We start from the raw sequence: 19,955 nt of genomic DNA, 5'->3' as shown, positions 1-19,955 counted from the left end.
ATTAGGATGAGAGGATTATCCCGACCCTTGTAATAGGCTGGCTCCCGACTACCTGAAGGTTGCCGGGCCCTGGTCTAATGGCTGGTCGTTGCTTTTACAGCTGAACGGCCTATTGATATAGTAAAACCGTGCTGGGTGTCATTGGCACCATTAACTCCCCAGCAGATTTTGGCGGTTAAGCTACCGAAATTAAAGAGACGGGCACCAGGGGAAAGGTGCCCCTCGTGTACGAGGCATCTGGAAGAGGAGCTCAGGAGAGAGCGCACATTTTCACCACCACCACCTATTTTGACGGAGGCCCAAAAAGATGTGACCAAACGGAGACGGGACGGGCCACGGCGAATGCCGAAATTGTTTCCCGCGGTGCGATGCTGGCCTTTTTTTTCTATTTTACCCATGATTTATTTTTTAGAAATTGTATTCAGATTATAAATGAATAAAAATAATCTTATTATTATTATAAAACTCTTCTTCTTCTCTGTAGAGATACCCAGGTAGCAAGGTAAGCACGCCTGGAGTCGGCTAGTCTGACCTTCGGTGACTAGGATGGGTTACTGTTGAGAAGACGTCAGAGTGCACGTGCAAAAGTGCATGGTCAGCACATTGATTCAGAATGAGTAACTGATTCGGAGACTGTTGTCTTGAATCATATGGTAGGTTATTCAGTCCTCGTTGGGAGGTGATAGGGAGTAGGTGTGCCCAAGTGTAAATTATTTATATACTGGGGGCACTGTGAGAGTTGGCCCAGGTGTCTCCATTCGAGGAGTTCGGTGAAGAAGAGGGCCCGGAGATAGACGCGTGGCAATGGATATGCTAGTGTTTTAGTGTGCAATATCGGTGGTGTTTCTTTTTTCGTCGGTCTGTGAGGAGAGCGTGCAGCTACAAGGGCCCGGAGATAGACGCGTGGCAATGGATATGCTAGTGTTTTAGTGTGCAATATCGGTGGTGTTTCTTTTTTCGTCGGTCTGTGAGGAGAGCGTGCAGCTACAGGTAAAGTACCCAATTTAATTTTCGCGGCCGAGGGAGCAGCGGTTCTCCCAAAACCGTTCGGATTGGGGGGTGCGCGCCCGAGCTGCGCACCCGTACGACGCTGTGGCCCCACCGCTTACACACGTCGGAGCCGTGCTACTCTGACAGGTGAGGCGGTGGGGCCATAGTGCCCTGGGTGGGGGGCGCCGTAGGGGTTCTTACACTACTATTGTTTTATCGGTGCCGTGGCGCTAGTCCGATCTAAAAGACTTATATGACTCGAATTTTAAATCTCCAAAGAGTGAGAACAGTATAGTTTCACGATTTTTCCGCGACTGGAGATTAATTGTTCATAATCCGATTTTATATCTTTGAATTTGGGGGGTCAGCTGAGTCAGTGTCACGCGGTCGAATTTTCGCTGATTTTTGCTCTACTTTTATATTGTATTTTAAGTAGCCCGAGTTGTTTCTTTCGACAATTCCGAAATCACGCGTCGGTAAATTTTTCTCAATGTTGAAAGTCGCCTGAATTTTTTAATAAATTTATGGATATCACACCCCCTAACGGGCGAGTGATTGCGTTCTGCGGCTCTCGGTCGTTAATATTTATGAATTTTTAGAAAATTTAGGCTGGGGTGGTTCTGTTTTACCACCTGTGTGACATCTCCTTCCTTCTTCCGCCATCTACCGGTTGGCGCTCGGTACTACCGCCTGATTGCGGCGCTCGGCCCGCGCGGTTTTAGCCGATCTGCCTTTATACTCTATGGCAGTTACAACGCGGCTTGGAATGTTTGAAATTGCGAATTCAGCAATTTCAAACTTATTCTACCTGTCGCGTGTTCGGACGTTTTATTTTCTGTGCTGTGAGTTTTCCAATTGTTTTCCTAATTTTATATTCATTTCTATTGGATATTGTGTGTTTTTCTTTTTTTTTTTTGTGGTGTGTGTGGAAACTATTTGAACAATTAAGAGTAATTTTGTGAAATTATTTGTGACATTTTCGTGAATATTCGGATCTATCTTTTCTCATGGTAAGTACTTTGTGTATGTGTAATATTATTGATTTGATTAATTACATATTTTTCGGGGTGGCACCCACGAGCGCCACTTTTCCCCCATCAAATGCAGGAAACATGACAAAATGAAAAAAATCATATATGTGGAAAGAACAAAAAAAGAAATAAGAACCGCCCAAATATTTGATTGTAATATTGTCAACACCTAGTTACTGTCATAATGTTTGTTATGAGAAAACATAATTGTTTTATATCTAACATATAAGTATGGGGGGCTGCGCCTACAATCACTTAAATAATAGCATCATTTGCAGCAATTAGCATATAGTTTGTCAATGTGAATTCAAAAATTTCTGACGTCAATAGCCTAGAAAATTTCAAAGCTGTGATCCTTATCTTTTTAATAAACAGACATTTAAGTCTGTTCTTCAGAATAAGTATTTCATTGGCAAATTATGGCTGGACAATTCTGTACAGAGGAAGAAAATGATCTACTTCATAAGAGAATAATTAATTTGTGATGAAAAGTAATTATTTTAACAATTTATTCCAATGTATTAGGACTGCTTCACAAACTACTCATAATTCTACCGCGATTGAATTGCACACATGTTATAATGAAATCGTCACGTTTGCTAATCGTAAGATATAATGTGCAATAAATCTACTGCATTAGGATCAATAGACGTATACGGCGTTTCAAATTTATAAAAATCTGACTAACAAGTAAGTGATAATATTAAAAGATTAGATCGCATAATTGCCAAAATAATGCATGACAACTGAGTCCAAATCAAAGAAATGCACAGAGTCAAGCGCGTGTGTTGTTTGAAAATAAATTCATGCATGCAGACTAAAATCAAAAAAGCATTCGTTACAGAAATTGTAGTTGAAAAACGTGAAAGTGTGTAATAATTACTAGATCCGCCATTGAGGCAAATGCAGTTGTGTTATTGACATTTGATAATTGGACCGCTATGTGAAAATATAATTGTGTGTCCGCCTTGTAGTTAATTAAGGACAAAGGTCGATTTTTCCAACGAAACTGTTTTACCATTGAATTTTTTATCATCTGAGTTATTAACTACCAACAGTCGATTTATGATCAGCTGTTTTCAAATCTTTACTTTAATTGTTACCCACAGAGCTGAGGTTGTCAATAGTTACTATTACCCATTTTTGAAGTGGATATGTCTGTTTTCGATCTGAGCAAGTTAATAAATCTTTCATTTTTCTCATACATAAAAATCACACTCGATGTCATAATAAAAAGATAAAAATTAATTATTTAATCCCAGTGCAGGTCTTTGTTAAAGACAGAAACCACTCCCATAGTCGAACCAAAAGGATGAGACCTGCACAGTACACATGCTATTAGTTTTTCTTCCTGTATAAAAAGAAGGGAAAATCGAGTACAAAAAAATATAGTAGTGGAGAAAGAAAATGAATTGCAAAAAGGAGTCATTCATACAAGAAAATAATTCCACACAGTCAATTAACTGAACATAATCAACATTTAAATTCTCTCTCCGTACTTCCACTCAAGTTCACTTCGAAATCCATCTTACAGAGTATCTTACAGAGTATTAATCATCACTTAATATTAAAAAGTCATCTGCATAATAGCAAAATAAAGGAAAAAAAATATCATAATGGTCGTCCCGCTGGTCAGTGCTCCAATAATCCTCCAATAATGTAGCCAAATTACGGCGTTTGAATCCTCCTTTTTATTAGTTGCATGTGCGAAAATGGCATTTTATAATCTACAACAGAAAACATATAAATCGACCTTTAAAAAAAATACTTACTCGTTCCTCTTTTCCTTACTTCCGTATGCACAAGCTCGTCTACTCGTTCGATTTGACATCTCCCTATAATAAGTAAACACAAAACGTAATTTACAATTTTTTATAGTTTGGAAGCAATTTTTATACATTTGATCACTTACACTTTCGTCACTCAGATAATATCAAACTGGCTGGGTAGAATACGATGACGTTTATTCGACGACGGGGGTGGACTAGAACGAGAATGTCGGTGAATTTCGGTACTTCTTTCCCTCCACCTCGAACATCCAATCAACGGGATCGTATTATGAGCGACCAATCATAGCGAAACCCTCCCGCCAACTATTGAAATCCCCACTCGTCATTGATATTTGGTTGCGGCGGCAAAGTGAAGACTCTGTTGTTTCAGTCGAAAGCACCTCATCCAGACAATTGGTAGAGTAGTAACGTGTTCATAAGTGCCGAAAACTGCAATTTCAAAAGATCTCAATTTCTGGTTTATTTGGCGCCCCCATGAATCAAGGTGCAGAGGGTCTTCGCCGGAGGCGATTGGAACAGAATGTTTTCCAGAATTACACCTGGCATGTCATTCGAAGAGTGGGTGATAAAACGTAAGTGAATATAATTAATATTATGAGAGAAGCTCGGGCGATAGAGTGGAATATCTGAAATGTTTTTCGTGGTCAGCGTTATAAAATTGAGTTTACAACCAATTTTGGTATCCCCTTCCATTTCCAAAAAAATATCCTTAAAAAACACAGCAAAGGCAAATTCCTTCTTTTATCGCCTCACTATGCTGAGTTAAAAAAATTTCGTCAACTCTCCTTAACATTATTTTCCCCGCGAGTAGTCCTCATTTGTTTGTGTTTCGGCATTTATAGCGTTTTGTTTTGTTTCCTGCTACGGAGGTCTGCGTTTTTCGCGGAAAACACACATTCTCATTTCTTATCCCTCAAAAAAACAAATGAATATCCCTCCAACAAAACATCTAAAACAAAATCAAAGCTACACTACGTGAGTGTCTCATGCCCACGATAACTACACACACATTAATGTAAATCGGGATGCCAAAAATTATCAATCGAATGTTGTTTCTCTTCATTTAAGAGGTATTTCCAAGGAACTCACAGAACAGTTTATTAACTTACCTTGTTTTGTCACTGAATTGCGTATTTATTTCATTTATCTCGAAAATCTCTTCAATACAATCGTTATTGCTAAAATTTCGTCAACTCTCCTTAACATTATTTTCTCCGCGAGTAGTCCTCATTTGTTTGTGTTTCAGCATTTATAGCGTTTTGTTTTGTTTCCTGGTACGGAGGTCTGCGTTTTTCGCGGAAAACACACATTCTCATTTCTTATCCCTCAAAAAAACAAATGAATATCCCTCCAACGAAACATCTAAAACAAAATCAAAGCTACGTGAGTGTCTCATGCCCACGATAACTGCACACACATTAATGTAAATCGGGATGCAAAAAATTATCAATCGAATGTTGTTTCTCTTTATTTAAGAGGTATTTCCAAAGAACTCACAGAACAGTTTATTAACTTACCTGGTTTTGTCACTGAATTGCGTAATTACTTCATTTATCTCGAAAATATCTTCAATACAATCGCAATTGTTAAAGTTACTCTAAGTATGCATTTTTGAAATGTTAAACATGCATGAATATTTGAGAATTTCCCCGCGCAACGCGTGCGACACAGCCGATCAGATTACAGAGTTGCCAGATGGCACATTTTTTTCAAATGTTTTTTTGATTTTAAACAATCCCAATCAAGCAAGTCAAGCCGATAACGCGAAAAATTGACCGTTTTTAAATGCCCTGGTTGATATCTAATTTGAAGTTTGCTATTATGTAGCCTATTCTTGAAAAATCAAAAAAGAATTGTTGGAAAAAATCGCCATCTGGCAACCCTGGATCAGAAACAAGTTTCATTGGTAAAGCATGCTCATTCGGTCTGTTTACAGATTTGTGCAATGTGCAGCAAAGCGTCGGCTAGGGTGCCATGCGCATGGCTCCATTACCAACGGTATTTTCACTCCCTCGTACACGCACGGAACTCATACGCATCCACCGAATGCCGGAGCAGCGGAGGAGCAATCGTTCCTCAGGGCCCTTTATACCGAAATGGTCAGTCATTACGCCTGTAGTGCTGCCCACGTTTACAATCTCGTCGCAATAAGGTAAGACTTATTAGTTAAGATACTTCTACAGTAAGTCCTACAATCATGTGTACTCTAACCTCAATGTTTTTTTCCTGCGCCCCAATAAACCTCCCTCTCCCAAAAAAAAACATTAAATTGCAGATTTCCTGCACAAATCACCGACAAGTATAATCTAGAAGTAGTTCGTCCCAGACTGCGAAGTTGGCGGCGCAAACACATGCCAAGAATCCCCAGAAGTTATTTAGCCTTGCAAGAGGAAACGCAGAGTGTCAATGGACAGTCTCTGCTCGTCCACGACGAAGGAAGAGTCTACCTGAATTGCGTGACCGCGGCTAATGGTCAGAGTGCACTCGTTTATGGCGATCCAAGCTTTACAGCCGAAGTCGAAAATATCCAGCAATTGGATATTTCAACGAGTACAGTAGTAACAACCGATTTGGCTAATACTCAGAGTATTTTAACGGTGACGGCAAAAATTGAAGGATTCGTGAGTAAATTTTAATTAAACCGAGTAAATATTTTCTATGAATGATTCCGAATAGAAGCATTGTCTTCGTTGCATTTTTAATTCTCTATTTTGTAGTAAAGGTGACTAATTGTAGGCTGAAGGCCAAAAAAATTAAGAAAAACGGTGTCCATTTCACTCCATCCCCTCTGAATTTTCATGGTGTACATATTGCTCCTCCCCGTCCTATTTATGTATGTGTCTGTGTATATGGGACCAATCAGTTATCGATGACAGCTCGAAAATAAATGATTGAAATCAATCCAATTCTTTCATTTGGATGGGCATGGTTCAACGACATATCTGTTGATGTTTGCCAGGAAGTAATGGCCTTTATAAGGAGGGAATTAATCCCTAACGTCAACCCAACTTCTATTAACACTAACTTGGATTGGCGGATGAGAGAAAGCATCCACGCAGTTTGGAATGGTGCTTCAGTGACATTCACACTACACCAGTTTTGTTTGGTCAGCTAAGTGGAACATTAATATACCTATTTTCAATTTGCCTAATTAATTTACCTGTTCCCAAGAATAGTAAACAAATAGTTTCAATTTATCGTTTTTTTTTTTCATTTTTCTGCTTATGATTTTCTATAAATTTTATGTTAATGGTTTTGTTAATTCGTACACAGTACAATGACTCAATCATTCGAAGCCTTCACGACGAACAATTTGAAATGAATGTAATAGTAGATGCTTTTATTCATATATAATACGTATGCAATCCTGCATTGCGTCTAGCAATGGATCAATCTCCTCAGTTGTCTTTGAATAATCATTGGTGATAGCACTAGTCGAGTTCAGGATAAGCTCATGAAGTTGATTGAATAATTTATTCACTTGGCTCTCCTTGGGCAGCTTCTGCATCTATTGCTGCTTTGACGGTTTCCTCGTCACCCAAGAACTTAATGGACACCACAGGCTTGAAGTTCTCATCGAGGTCGTAAACAAAGCGGATGTCGGTGGACAGATTTAACCCCATAATCTGGCCATTACTCATTTGGTCTCGATGTGTAACAATTCCCCTGAGACTGTTTCCATGGGCAGCAATGATGATCTTCTTGCCATCCTTCAATGCAGGAATGATGGAGTCATTTCAATAAGGCAGAAATATTTCAATCGTCAGCTTGAGTGACTCAAACATGGGAAATTCCTCCTTCTTGGGTCCATCCTTGTCCTTTCATCCTCGATGATGGTCTTGTGATACTCGTGATCGGGCTCCACTGGTGGGGGGGAGTGTCCAAGGATCTCCTCCATATCTGCCCCCGCCTTTCTCCATATTTGCCGGCTGATTCTGCCTTGTTCATTCCTGTGAGTCCACTATAATGACGTTGGTCCTATACCCATCTCTGCTGGGTGGGAATGATCTCTCGACCGCTGTCCTTCCAAATCGTCCCTAGATTGTAATCTTCCAAAAATAGCAATTGCAGCAGAACTACACCAGGGTCGACTCATATTCTGTTATATAATTATCATGTAATTTTTCGTTGATTTTTATTCTAAAAGAGATACATGGCTAATGTGAGAATCGTTTGCGTGCAGATACTCTGTCATCATGCTACTAACGATGCATTCATAGACCTGGATAGAGACGAACACATTCGTATCATAAAGAAACTCCTGGTACTGGCTCTCCTGCCAGCGAACTCGATAAGATCAACCTTCGAATGGATTAAACGCTCTCTGCCTGCAGAGCTGGCTGCCTCTTTCAGGAACTACCTGACGTGGTACCACCAACATTTGCTTCAGGGCCTAACGCCGGAAGTTTTATCTTTTTACGAAAAACCGGAGCAGTTCAATGATGTATCCATCAGTTCAATGATGTATCGGTACCAGCCAAGTTGAGGGAAAAGGTCAATTCTGAAAGGACTACTGCCTGGCATCTGTACCGAAAGACATTAGGGATAGCAGCTCGCTCCACAGTAGATATGAGAAGACTGAGGGAAGGAGTGCCACGGAATAACATAAATGCTACTCCTCGAGTCCGTCAGTGTGTCAATCGTAGTGTTATTAGTAGGCTATGGAAATTGTACGCTGATGGTGCCATCTCAAATGAACGCTTCTTGGAAATTTCCGCAAATGCAGTCTCAGAATTGGTGGAAACGATAATATTTCGGAAAGAGTTCACAGAAGGGCAGTTTGAACCGATTCAGCAGCCACCGGTTCCTGAGGATATTCCAGTACAGGAGTATGATGGGCCCGCACCCGATCCCCGAGCTGTAATGGCAGAGATGAATTTCCACGATTTGAGAACTTTGGCCAATCGACAACGTCGAGAACAACACGTACTGATGGATGGCAATGGTATTCCTGGTATAGGAGATAATGGACTTCCTGAGGAAATAGTTATTGAGGAGAATCTACCTGCAGGGATTCCATATGAATGGAAATGTGCAAAATGCGGAGTCAATAAAATTGAAATGATTGCACGACCATGCAATTGTGTTGCTTTGTGTCGAACGTGCGAATTGTTAATACGCCAGGAGGCTGTCAATGCTAGTGGACCCCTCACATGCCCAGGGTGTGATCAGCGAGCCACAAATTTTGAACGGGTGTTCATGTCCGAGAGTGATAACCCAGGTATTTTTTATAATCTCTACTTTGTCAAAGTTAAAAACAATTTTTGTAAACCAACATAGGGAGGGATTTAACAAGGATTTAACAAGGATTTAAGGATTTATTTAGTATTCAGTTCTCGTGAAACCACCGATTCGTGAAAAAACTCATAATTTAGAAAAAATACGAATAACTTGTGATATATTTTATTGATTACAATTATTTATATTGTCCTTAGATGTGCCCTATGATTTCCAATGCCAGATTTGCCTGGTAAATCCTATTTCCTCCATGGGACAATTTTGTCATCATCTCATGATTTGCGATGCATGCGTTGAGGTAATCGAGGCAAATCATCGACACAGGTGCCCCTTCTGCAGAACCCCTGGCGGCTTTATACGGGTTCGTTTTCTGCCACCATTGGACAATTGAAGTTCCTTTCCTATTTTCTATTAAAAATCATAATATTTCCTCAATTTTTTTATTGTGAATTGGCATCGTTACATATTTCAGGAAAATTTCCGTTCCATTGTATAATAAAAAAAATGTACTAATACTGCCCTCCTTGATTACTTACTTTATGGAAAAAGAACAAATTCACACTGCTATTATACCCCGCATGTATTATTTATTGAACATAGTAGTAACACGCATGAGTTTTATCTGCTTAGCTTTAAATATTTCAAAATTATGATCTTAAATTGTGTTGCCAAAAGGAGGAAAAAACATGAAAAGCAAGGGCTGGGGTACGGGAATTTAGTGGGGTGGCCTCCAGTGGGGAAAATCATTGCTGAAGTTCCGATATCTTCAGGGGTTTTTGGTCAAGGCATTTGTAATGAAAGAATTTAATTGAACGGTTGGAAATGGCTCCCGCCACATTTAGAGATTTAGGAAAGAGAGGTTGTGATGTGTTTAGCAAAGGCTATCACTGCGGCCTTCTCAAACTTGACGTCAGCACTAGGTCGACTCTGGCATTGAGTTCTCCAGCGGTGGTTTCTCCAATCACGACACAAGGGTCGTTGTAGGAAATCTTGAGACCAAGTACAAGATTGAGGAGTACGGGTTGATGTTCTTTGATAATCTTCTTGGAACGGATGTCACCATTGCTGACAAGTTACTCCGGGCCTCAGCCTTGGATACAGCTGTACATTCTCTCCCCAGACTGGGTAAAACTCGCGTTCATTCTTTGTTTGTAGTTTATTCCCCAGGAATAATCTAATTGTGATCAGGACCTATCAGATAACAGAAGCAAGACTGGTGAGTTGAAGACATTATACAAACACGAAAATGCATCAGCAACTACAGATTTCAATCTCAGTCTCAACAGTGGACCACTGATTCACACAACTGTTGTTGTTGGATACCAGGGTAATCCCCAAATTCCCTTCATTGATCTTTATGGGGAAATTCAAGGATAAAACGACATTAATGTCTTATGTTGATATATTTACTACCTGAGGATGGCCCGGGAGGACTTGCGGATTATTAGCCGTCTTTCGACTCGGAAAGGAGCAAAATAACCAAGAACAAATTTGCTCTTGGCTTCACAGGTAACAAAGGATAGGTTTTGTACTGCTAGTTCACCAAAAGTGGTGAAAAAATAGTTCTTTTTGTGGAGTGATTTCTTCTGGGTGGCAGGAAGACATGGGCGTTAATCAATGTGGTCCCTGGGGATTGCGAGAATTATTTGAAATGCAACAGCCAGTGGCCTTCGTACATTTCTAGTTGTCGAGTGGATGGAATATGTCAGTCACATAGAAGTTATATTGATTTCAAAGCATTAGGTGGGTCTAATTAAAGGATTGCCGGTAGGAGGTGGGCCCTAATAATAATATCGAGGCTGTAGCTTATTTCGAAAGAGAATAAGTGATTTCTCTGTGATTTTCGATGTTTTTTTTTTGTCAAGTATCGTTAAACTTATCGTTTGTTATAATTATGGATAATTATTAGCAGCAAGAAAATCCTTGGATAATTCAGAAACAATGCTTCCTCTCCCAAGCAGTCCATCAATCCCCCACGTTTATTTAATTTCATGCTCACCCGCCTCTTGAAGTTAAACCAAACAGTTGATTATTCACTTGTCTTCATCGGTGTCTCTGAACCCCAACATTTGCCCCCAGGTTTCATCGCAACAATTGAAAAATGGCAGAGGAAGAGGGGACGAGTGGCTGCTGGAGCTCCTCCACGACGTCCAGCTTTCGCAGTTCTTCAGGAGAATCCGGGATGATCTCCAGGTGAGACGTCTCCACCACCTCGACTACGTACAGCCCAAGAAACTGGCGAAGATCGGGCTGGGTAAGGTAGGGATCAGAAGACTCATGAACGCCATGGAGAAAAAGAGGCCCTCCCAGAAGAAGAAGAATCTAATCAGGAAAATTCGTCCAGGAGGTAGTGCAAAAAGCACTAAACATTCATGCCAGCCTCTGGAGGCACCTGTTTCAATACTCACTTGCTTAATTGAAGAGAAAGACGTGACGTTGTCTATTAAATTGGGGAATGGGAGTTTTGGTGTCGTCAGGAGAGGCGTGAACTCTCCAACAGGGAGAACCTTTCCAGTGACTGTGAAAATCCTGAAAGCCGACGCCCTCACATAGCCCTCGGTGATAGAGGACCTTATCTCTGAGGTGCAGGCCATGCACACCCTCCACCATCACAATTTAATTCGTCTTTACGGAGTTGTCCTCTCCTCTCCCATGATGATGCTGACGAAACTAGCTCAGGACACCATGAACCATTATCTGAAGACCCAGCAGTCGAACATGAACATTGAGACCACTGAGGTAGCCTCAAGTAGCCAAGGATATCCTGAAGCCAATAGTACAAATGTGGATACTTATCAGTACTCTTTCAATATTAACAAGGCTATCAGATCAGAAAACACGAATTTGAATGTCAGAGGTAGGGCAGGAGGGAATGGATACTCTCAACACAACGGTGAGGTCGATAATGTGTCCTCAGGAACCGCCAGTCAGGTGATTTGGCCTGAGGTCACTCCCAGTCAAAATTTTCCAGTGGTCGCACCACCTCCACCGTCCATTGGGCCGAATGAGAGTCCTCTCCAAGCCAAAACCCTACGTCTATATTGCCCAAAGCAAGGGGGAACTCACGATCGACGTGAAGCAATTTGTACAGTACTGCATCAGTCAGGGCCAAGGTCAGCTCTCTGTTGGATATAAAAATTTAGGAAGATAATAATGGATAAGAGAATTAAAACGCAGGATGACTTTAAGTCGATGATGAACGTTGTATTGAAATCAATTATCTAGGATCATCCCTCGTTAATGTATTTGTCGAGATTTTTTCTTGTGAACACTTCTCTCATTGGTTGACGCTTCATTTTGTAATGAAATATCGGGAGGGGAATAATTTTTAAAAAGTAGATAATGCATTCGATTGTATTCGGACTTTGGTAAACGTCATGTCAAGCATTTCATTTATTTACATAAATAAAGAAAACATGGCTCGTATGATGTTTCGATTTTTTTATTGAAATTATTTCGAACTTCAAAACGTGCAAATCTAATTTTTATTATTTGTTACTTTCGAAATGAACGATCGTGTCGATTTGGTCGATGTAACCATTCATACGACCCTCTGTGATCATCTGGCTGCCAATTTTCTCAGCCTTCATGAGGGGAATCTCCAGGAGAGCTCCCAATTCCTCGAATGTGAGGTTGTTTGTACAGTTTGCCGATTGTGCTCCATTACTGCTTGATCGTGGATGATCGAGCCCAGGCAATTTGTAGCACAAGCTGTCTGGTGGGGTTGCCGCAGGGCTTCGAACTCCTGCAACTTTGAACGATGAATAATCCTGTCTATATATTGTTTCTGCGCGGTCTTCAGGAGAATTTCCACCAGGACATTCGCTGCCTTTCATGTCTCCCAGATGTTGACTGATACTCGCCACTTCAAAATTTGAAAGAAATTACTCTGAGTCCAGTTCTAAGGACCAATTTGATAATCCCCTGGTTAATCAATTTTATCGAATGAATTAGATTAGTCACGGAGCCATACCTTGTCCAACGTATAATAGAAAATTGCTTTTGAGATCAGGGAGCACCAAAAAGCCATTTCTGATGTCCGTTAAGACGTACCTAGATATTACGAGACTCACAATCTCGTAGACAACTGAAGAAATTAATATAAGTTCAGGGTAATGTCTAAAAATAATTGTTTTTCAATTCTCGTAGCCTCAGCATTATCGGTAATTAGTCAATAATTGTTGATTACTCACCAGCCTTGATGAAGATCTGTAGGGTGTTGACGAGCTCATCCCCAGAGGATAACAGGATCTCGTCCAGGATAGCTCGATATTGCAGCCAGTCCAGTCAAAATAAATTAGTAAATTAATAAATAATTAATAAATAAGATGTGGATTTGATTTTTAACTTGTCGGCTTGTTCTTTGCGGGAACCTCCAGAGTGAGTCGAAGATGTCAGTTGTTGACGTAAGTAACCCACCGTCACCATGTTTCTTAAATCCTCCCCTCAGCTGGTGCAAACCAGCTGAGTGACCCCCGCGACCGCCACTTTTCCCCTGTCCAATGCATGAAACTGACAAAATTCCCAATTCAAAATTCCCTAGCACCCAAAGAGAGCAAAAATAAAAATGTAAAGAGCGCAACTATTTAATTGTAACAATCTCGACAGCTAGTTACTATTATAATATTTATCACTATAAGACACTATTATAGCGTATCTGACATTCAGTGGTAAGTCGTTTATTTGCAGTGACTTTGGTTCAAAAATCTTTTGGTACCATTTGTACGCCACTTAGTAATATGTATATCAAAATGGATAAATACGCTGACATCAGATATTGTTAAAGATCGATTTATTACCTCATCAGTATACCGAATATTGTCTCCATTCTATCGGAATAAGGGATCGATTAGGAAATTATCCATTCATAATTAATTGCAAAGGGAGATAATCACCAATGTTCTTAGTACTCAATTGAATTTCGCTGATGGCCTATGCTTATAGAAATATCTTTCCATGTATGAGGGCCGTTTTATAAAATACTCATGAGTGTATAGTAATTCTATTACCAATATATGAAAATCCAAACGTTATAATCTCCTCTCACGAAATTGTGTCATTAATAAATGATCTACACTTTTTTTTTATCAATAGACACATATTTTTAAACTTATGTAAATTAAAATAGAGGATCATTGGCAATCTTGAAAGGATTGACATCGTAAACCTCGATGTAATTTATTGCTCAAATTTTGAAAAGTGAGGTATGTCTCTAGTCCGACAAATATACTGTTCAGGAATAAATATTGTGTGATAAACGGAGAAGAATGAAAAAACATCACACTAACAATATTATTTTGCAATAGTGCACGCACAGAAATTCATAAAAAATATTAATCGAGGCAAAGATAATTATTTTTATGACTCTTGAAGAAAAAGTTATTTACATAGCCATCCAATTTTATTACGCGCGCAAATGATCTCGGTGATATATTACATTTGTCCTAAAACACTGCATTCTTTAATTACCATCTGAGTAAATTACCGACTGCAGGAATATCGCTAGCGTATGGTAACATAATCCCGGCATCCTTCAAAATTAATTACTAATCAGTGTTTTTATGATAATGAAGGTTAATATTAATAAAAAATAATACATATCATTTGATTACTGGTTCAATCTTAAAATTTATCAAGAAATGATTTCCTATTTTTGAATATCTATGCTGAGTGATTCAAATTTGATTTTCGTTTACTTGTAAACAAAAAAAGGCACAGTTCATCAAATTCATATTACTAACAAGAATCTGCCGTATTTACTTTCTTGTTGTATTGTTACACATTGAACCTGATCACGCCATGTATCGTAGAATACGAGTTGAAAAAGCCTCGAGGTGAATTTTTGGAGGAACTTGTAAATCGTAGCTCGTTCCTACATTTTCCAGTGATCATCAAAATTAATTACAGTTCAGACAAGATTTTGTTGAAAAAAATGCATCGTGATGAGTTTGTATGTATGAAGATGAATATTTATTATGAGTTCTTATTCGTCGATTACAGGTAATTTATACAGCTGTTATTATTTTAGTTGATCAATATTAAATTAAGACATTCATCGAGTAATTATTCAGTCTTTACCTTATTGTAATAACTATAATTCAGGAAGGATAGAAAAATCTGAAGTACAAGCTAAAGAAACAAACGATAGAATTGTGGAAGATAGTGTTACTATTTGCAGAGCAAATGCAGCTACTGCACTATTTTTCATATTTGTGTAAAAAAAAAACTATTTTTTCCATTTTTTTCTCTCCCAATCTAGTAGAAAATTCTTAGCATTGTCATATTCCATTTCTCAGGAATTTGGGGCAATTTTGGGAATTTTCGACTACTTTGGGGGAGGAAAAAACGAGACAAAATAGTATTCATTTACTGTATAAAAAAGATAACATTAGGATTTATTAGACTAACTTTGAAGTAAGAAATTAGTACCTCATTGTGGTATCCAAACGGGTGACCATTCGATCAACCAAAAAGATATCTAGTATCTATCTTAAAATATCCGTCGGTCCTCTTGTCACGTGTCAGTGTCAGTTGTCAGTGATATCACGTTATTTGCATTGTTTGGAAAGCCAAACTTTGCACCCCACAGGTTCCACAAACGATTAATGCCTCCGCTTGAAATGCTTGCACAGCTAGGGCATGGGCACAATTTTGGCATGCAACCCAGTGAAAGCATGGTAGACATACCACATTGATAATTGAACGATCGCATCCATTGCATCTGGATTGGTCAATATTTTCCACTAAAAATTAATAATAAACGTATGAATTGAAATTGGATGAAATGGTTCGGTTTAGAATTTCTTTACAATTTTGTTCGTTTTAAATACAACACAATATCTCAGCGGGGTTTTAAGCTATCGAATAGTCCTTTAGGACAATATACAAAAAAACCCTTTCAACATAAGACGCCATACATTGCATCTGTTTTCGTGCGCGAATGTGTTTATGGGAAAATTATGAACGAATCTGCATTAAATATATTGTGTTAATACAATTCAAACAACTCACGGATAAATATTTGGAAATTTTCGTCACCAACGTTTCTCCGTAGGATAGGTAACGGTTGACCATCATTCAAACCCAATATCTGTATGTTCCCATCATGGTGTCGAGGTTGGACATCTTAAAGATTTGGATAATTAGCTAATGGCTTAATTTGAAAGTAATATTGCAGAATGGGTGAGTTACCTTTATTGTGAACTGCAGCATGTATAAATTGTTGAACACCAATCTCATTCGTGATGATATAATCATTCGCAAAGGTTGGCGAAATATGATTCCCACATGCTAAGAATCGAGGGATGTCTAATGAACCATTATCATAAAGGTCCCACATGTGGTGGATTAGTATTTGCCGTTTGTTATACTGGCGACGAGTATTTCGTCTCAATACCATTCCTATATTTAAGGATCTCACTTCAGCCTGAGTAATAGCTTGGAGATCTCGTAATCCACCTAAAACATATCAAAGATCATTACAGAAATGTTGGGAAGATGGGAAGGTTTTACTTGTTAATAACTGAAGATTAGCAGAATGAAATCGAATTCTTCATAGTGAAGTTATAAAGCTATATACCCACATTTCAGACGGGAAAAAAATTAATCAAGATATATTGACAAATGAATACATTGCATTTTGTCCCACTTTCTACTACCTTTACAAATTTTCAAAAGGTATACAGGGTATTTCAAAACAATTTTCAACCTTTTCGCAGGCTGATGCATGGAGAGATTAGGAATCTGACAAAAAAAGGTAATAAAAAATGCTAGTTGTCTTTAAAATTTTTTCGAACAGTGTCTGAATAATGTCTTCGGAAAAAGACAGTTTCCTATAAGAAACTGGAAAATATCCTGTGTATTTTTTTAAATATATATGCAATTCTCCTGAATGGTTTGAGGACATTCCTCATCACTGAAATTAGTTAGAGTTTAGTAATGGAAATTATTCAGCAATTTTATAAACAATTTACCACAAATTTCAGAAATTTCCAACAGAAAATTTTGCAGGTGTTTATTTTGCTTGAAAATTTTATAATTTTTGAAAGACATTTTCAAAGACATTTTTGAAATTCCGAAACAATTTCTATCAGAAGTTCTTAAGGAATTTCTTTGTAATCATTCCCTAGGGATTTCCTGGTTTAATTCTTAAGGAATTGTCTGAATAATCCAGAGGAATTCCCGGGGAAAAATGGCAAAAAAATTAGGAGCCACTTCCTGGAAAATTTTGAGTGAAATCTCTTGGTAAAACACCCTGAACAAAATTTTTGAGTAATGTTTTATAGATTTATAAATTTGATACTAATGTACTGGTCATTTTTGACTTTCAATCATTTCAACCTGAGTATCGAGAAATTTTTCAATAGTAGATTTCGAAGTAGATGCGAAATAGTTTTTGGCTCGTGAGTGTTACTACGCATGTCAGGAGTTTTCGCATGATTTTTTTTCAACACAATGAAATAACTTGCTGAATTCGTCAGATAGCTTAATGAAAAATAATTTTCCCATATCCCTCATGTTATTGGATATCAACCGATGAAAGTTTTAGAAATGACTTGGAAACATTCTGTATGTATGAAAATTATATGAAATGTCTGTATGAAAAACTGTATGAACATCGTATACTTGTAAACTTCCAAATCCGCGGATGTTTTCCAAATCGTTGCCCTAGAACTCGGTGGTAGCTTTCAATATAATTATTGGTTCAATTTTTTTGTCTATACACTGAAAATTGAGATAGAGTGTGGCGTGTCAACCATGTGGTGCGGAAGTAGTGTAGAAACTCAGCAAAAAAATCTAATATGTCTGTAGTTGTATTGAGAATTAGCCGGTCGAATGCCCGCCGTATATCATCTTGGGGAAGCAGAGCAAGCGTCAGGATTTTTCTTATGAATATTTGTCCTAGATCCCAATTGCTCAGGGTGTTATTAAAGTTCTGGCCTTTTTTTTCTAACCACGTGAGGATTGCCTGGAATTGAATAATTATTAAATGTTGATAGACGTAGGCTTTAGGTTCTGTGCAAAACAAGTGCTTGCCGAAATATTAGAGACTACACAATTGTAACTGCCATTATTACGAATATAAATAAATATGGCGAATTAATATTCCAAGCCAAATGTCAAAAATTCTACAAATGTTATTAGTATTTTAAAGAATTTTCAAATGTCCTGATTTGGTCCATTGCAATGAACCTATTTCTATTTCAAGTATTTTTCAGCAGCAGACTAAGATTGACTACCACATTGAAGATATCTATGAGTAATTACTAAAGAACATTTTTTTGTGAATATTCTTTACCTTTATGTAGTGAAAATAGCAATGGATGACGTTTACGTCTGGATAAGCATGCAATATTGCATTTCTCATTGCGGATTCAAAATCTTGATGAATCACTCGTGGTTCAAGATGTGGAGCTAAATGAGTTTTAAAGACAGTAAAGACAGCTTCATAAGCTATTTGGGACTTCTTCGTCATTAAGCCCCATGCCAACGGCACTGTCTGGAATTTGAATAGATAATATATCATATAATAAAAAACTGTATTATAAGGTAGTAATGAAATTTCGGCTTTGTCTCGGTCTACAAAATCACACTCGCTAGAAAATTTGTTTTCGGTCGAGTAACAAACCATATTTTTTGTTGTTCAGTCTAGAGCAATTTAATATCAATATTTCTTTGAGCACTATTAGTCAACTCACCACATCGTCAATTTTTCCCATTATCGTCAATATTTGATAAATTTTTGGCTTCTTTGGGCAAATGGAAAAAGTAGCATCCACATAAAGCTCATGAATTTCACTGAGTGTGCCGAGGAACTCTGCATCTCCTATTACTGTCACTGAGGTCTGTGCATCAATGATGACAGTTTCATATGTCAGTTGACCTTGGAGGTATTCCCGGTAGTGACTCCAACGTCCTTCATTAATTATTTGCGTATATTGCAATAGCGTGGCAGGAATTGGTGGATGGTTTTCTGCTCTCCACCGCTCCATGGAAGTTGCCATTGACGCAAAAGTGACCAGACCGGCGCCCACAGGATCCCTTAATCATAATATATTATGGGACCAGGCGATAAAAGTATTATCTGACAAATGTAACAAATCTTCGGTTTCAGCCTGGGTTAGAATCACATGAGTCAAATAATTATTCTATCGACAGGTGATATAGAGAATTATATGTTATTGATTCTGAAGACTGTGCTTGTACAAAACTTATGCGAAAAGCGCGCGGTTTCTCCACATTCGTGTGGAACCATTTGCTTTCCGGGCTGGTTACATAATGTGCCATTATACACATACTGTAGTTAAAAATATCTGACCATTACACTGAGAACAAATTCTACAAAAAATTAGTGTGGCACCCATTAGTCGTGGGACCAAACAGAGGGCCAGCAAGAAACTCGGGTGGGCCACTCGAAAGATTCAGATGTGGCCCCCTAATTAAAAAAAAATTTACGCTACTTTCTCGTGGTATTCTCTTCAAATTAGGGTGCCACGTGCGAATTTTTTGGGTTAGCTACTCGAATTCTTCGATGGCCCTCTGCTTGGTTCCACGGCCAACGTGTAGCACACTAATTTTTTAACGTACTCACACGGAGTAGTCATGTATTTTTCTTTCCATGTATTTTATACATTGATTTTCTTCATAAGAATAGTTATAGTTTGCCGGGTAAGATTCGATATAATTATATTCAGGAAAATTTCCTTTTTGTGACAAAATAACCTTCAAAATATAAAAAAATATATTTCAAAATATTTCAAAAATATCCGTTTCTAAACATAATATGGATATTTGGATGCATATTAGTAAGCAAGATTACCAGGACAGTGTTAGTATTTAAGATTCTTACCGAATAGCTACACGGTCATAAGCTTGTCTCATTGTGTCCTCAGTAGATACTATTTCA

The 19,955-nt window shown here is 38.4% G+C and overlaps 2 pseudogenes; one reads left to right on the top strand and one right to left on the bottom strand.

Moving 5' to 3' along the window:
- Positions 1 to 7,284: 7,284 nt before the first annotated feature.
- On the bottom strand, positions 7,285 to 7,907 carry LOC105272885 (phosphoglycerate mutase 1-like; annotated as a pseudogene).
- Positions 7,908 to 9,871: 1,964 nt separating this feature from the next.
- On the top strand, positions 9,872 to 11,602 carry LOC105272884 (voltage-dependent anion-selective channel-like; annotated as a pseudogene).
- The last annotated feature ends 8,353 nt before the right edge of the window (positions 11,603 to 19,955 follow it).

This window comes from Fopius arisanus, unplaced genomic scaffold (assembly GCF_000806365.1).
Source record: "Fopius arisanus strain USDA-PBARC FA_bdor unplaced genomic scaffold, ASM80636v1 scaffold00369, whole genome shotgun sequence".
In the NCBI taxonomy this organism is placed as follows: Eukaryota; Metazoa; Arthropoda; class Insecta; order Hymenoptera; family Braconidae; genus Fopius; species Fopius arisanus.
Note: the sequence above shows the minus strand (reverse complement) of the source record. Positions and strands in the feature narration are given on the sequence as shown.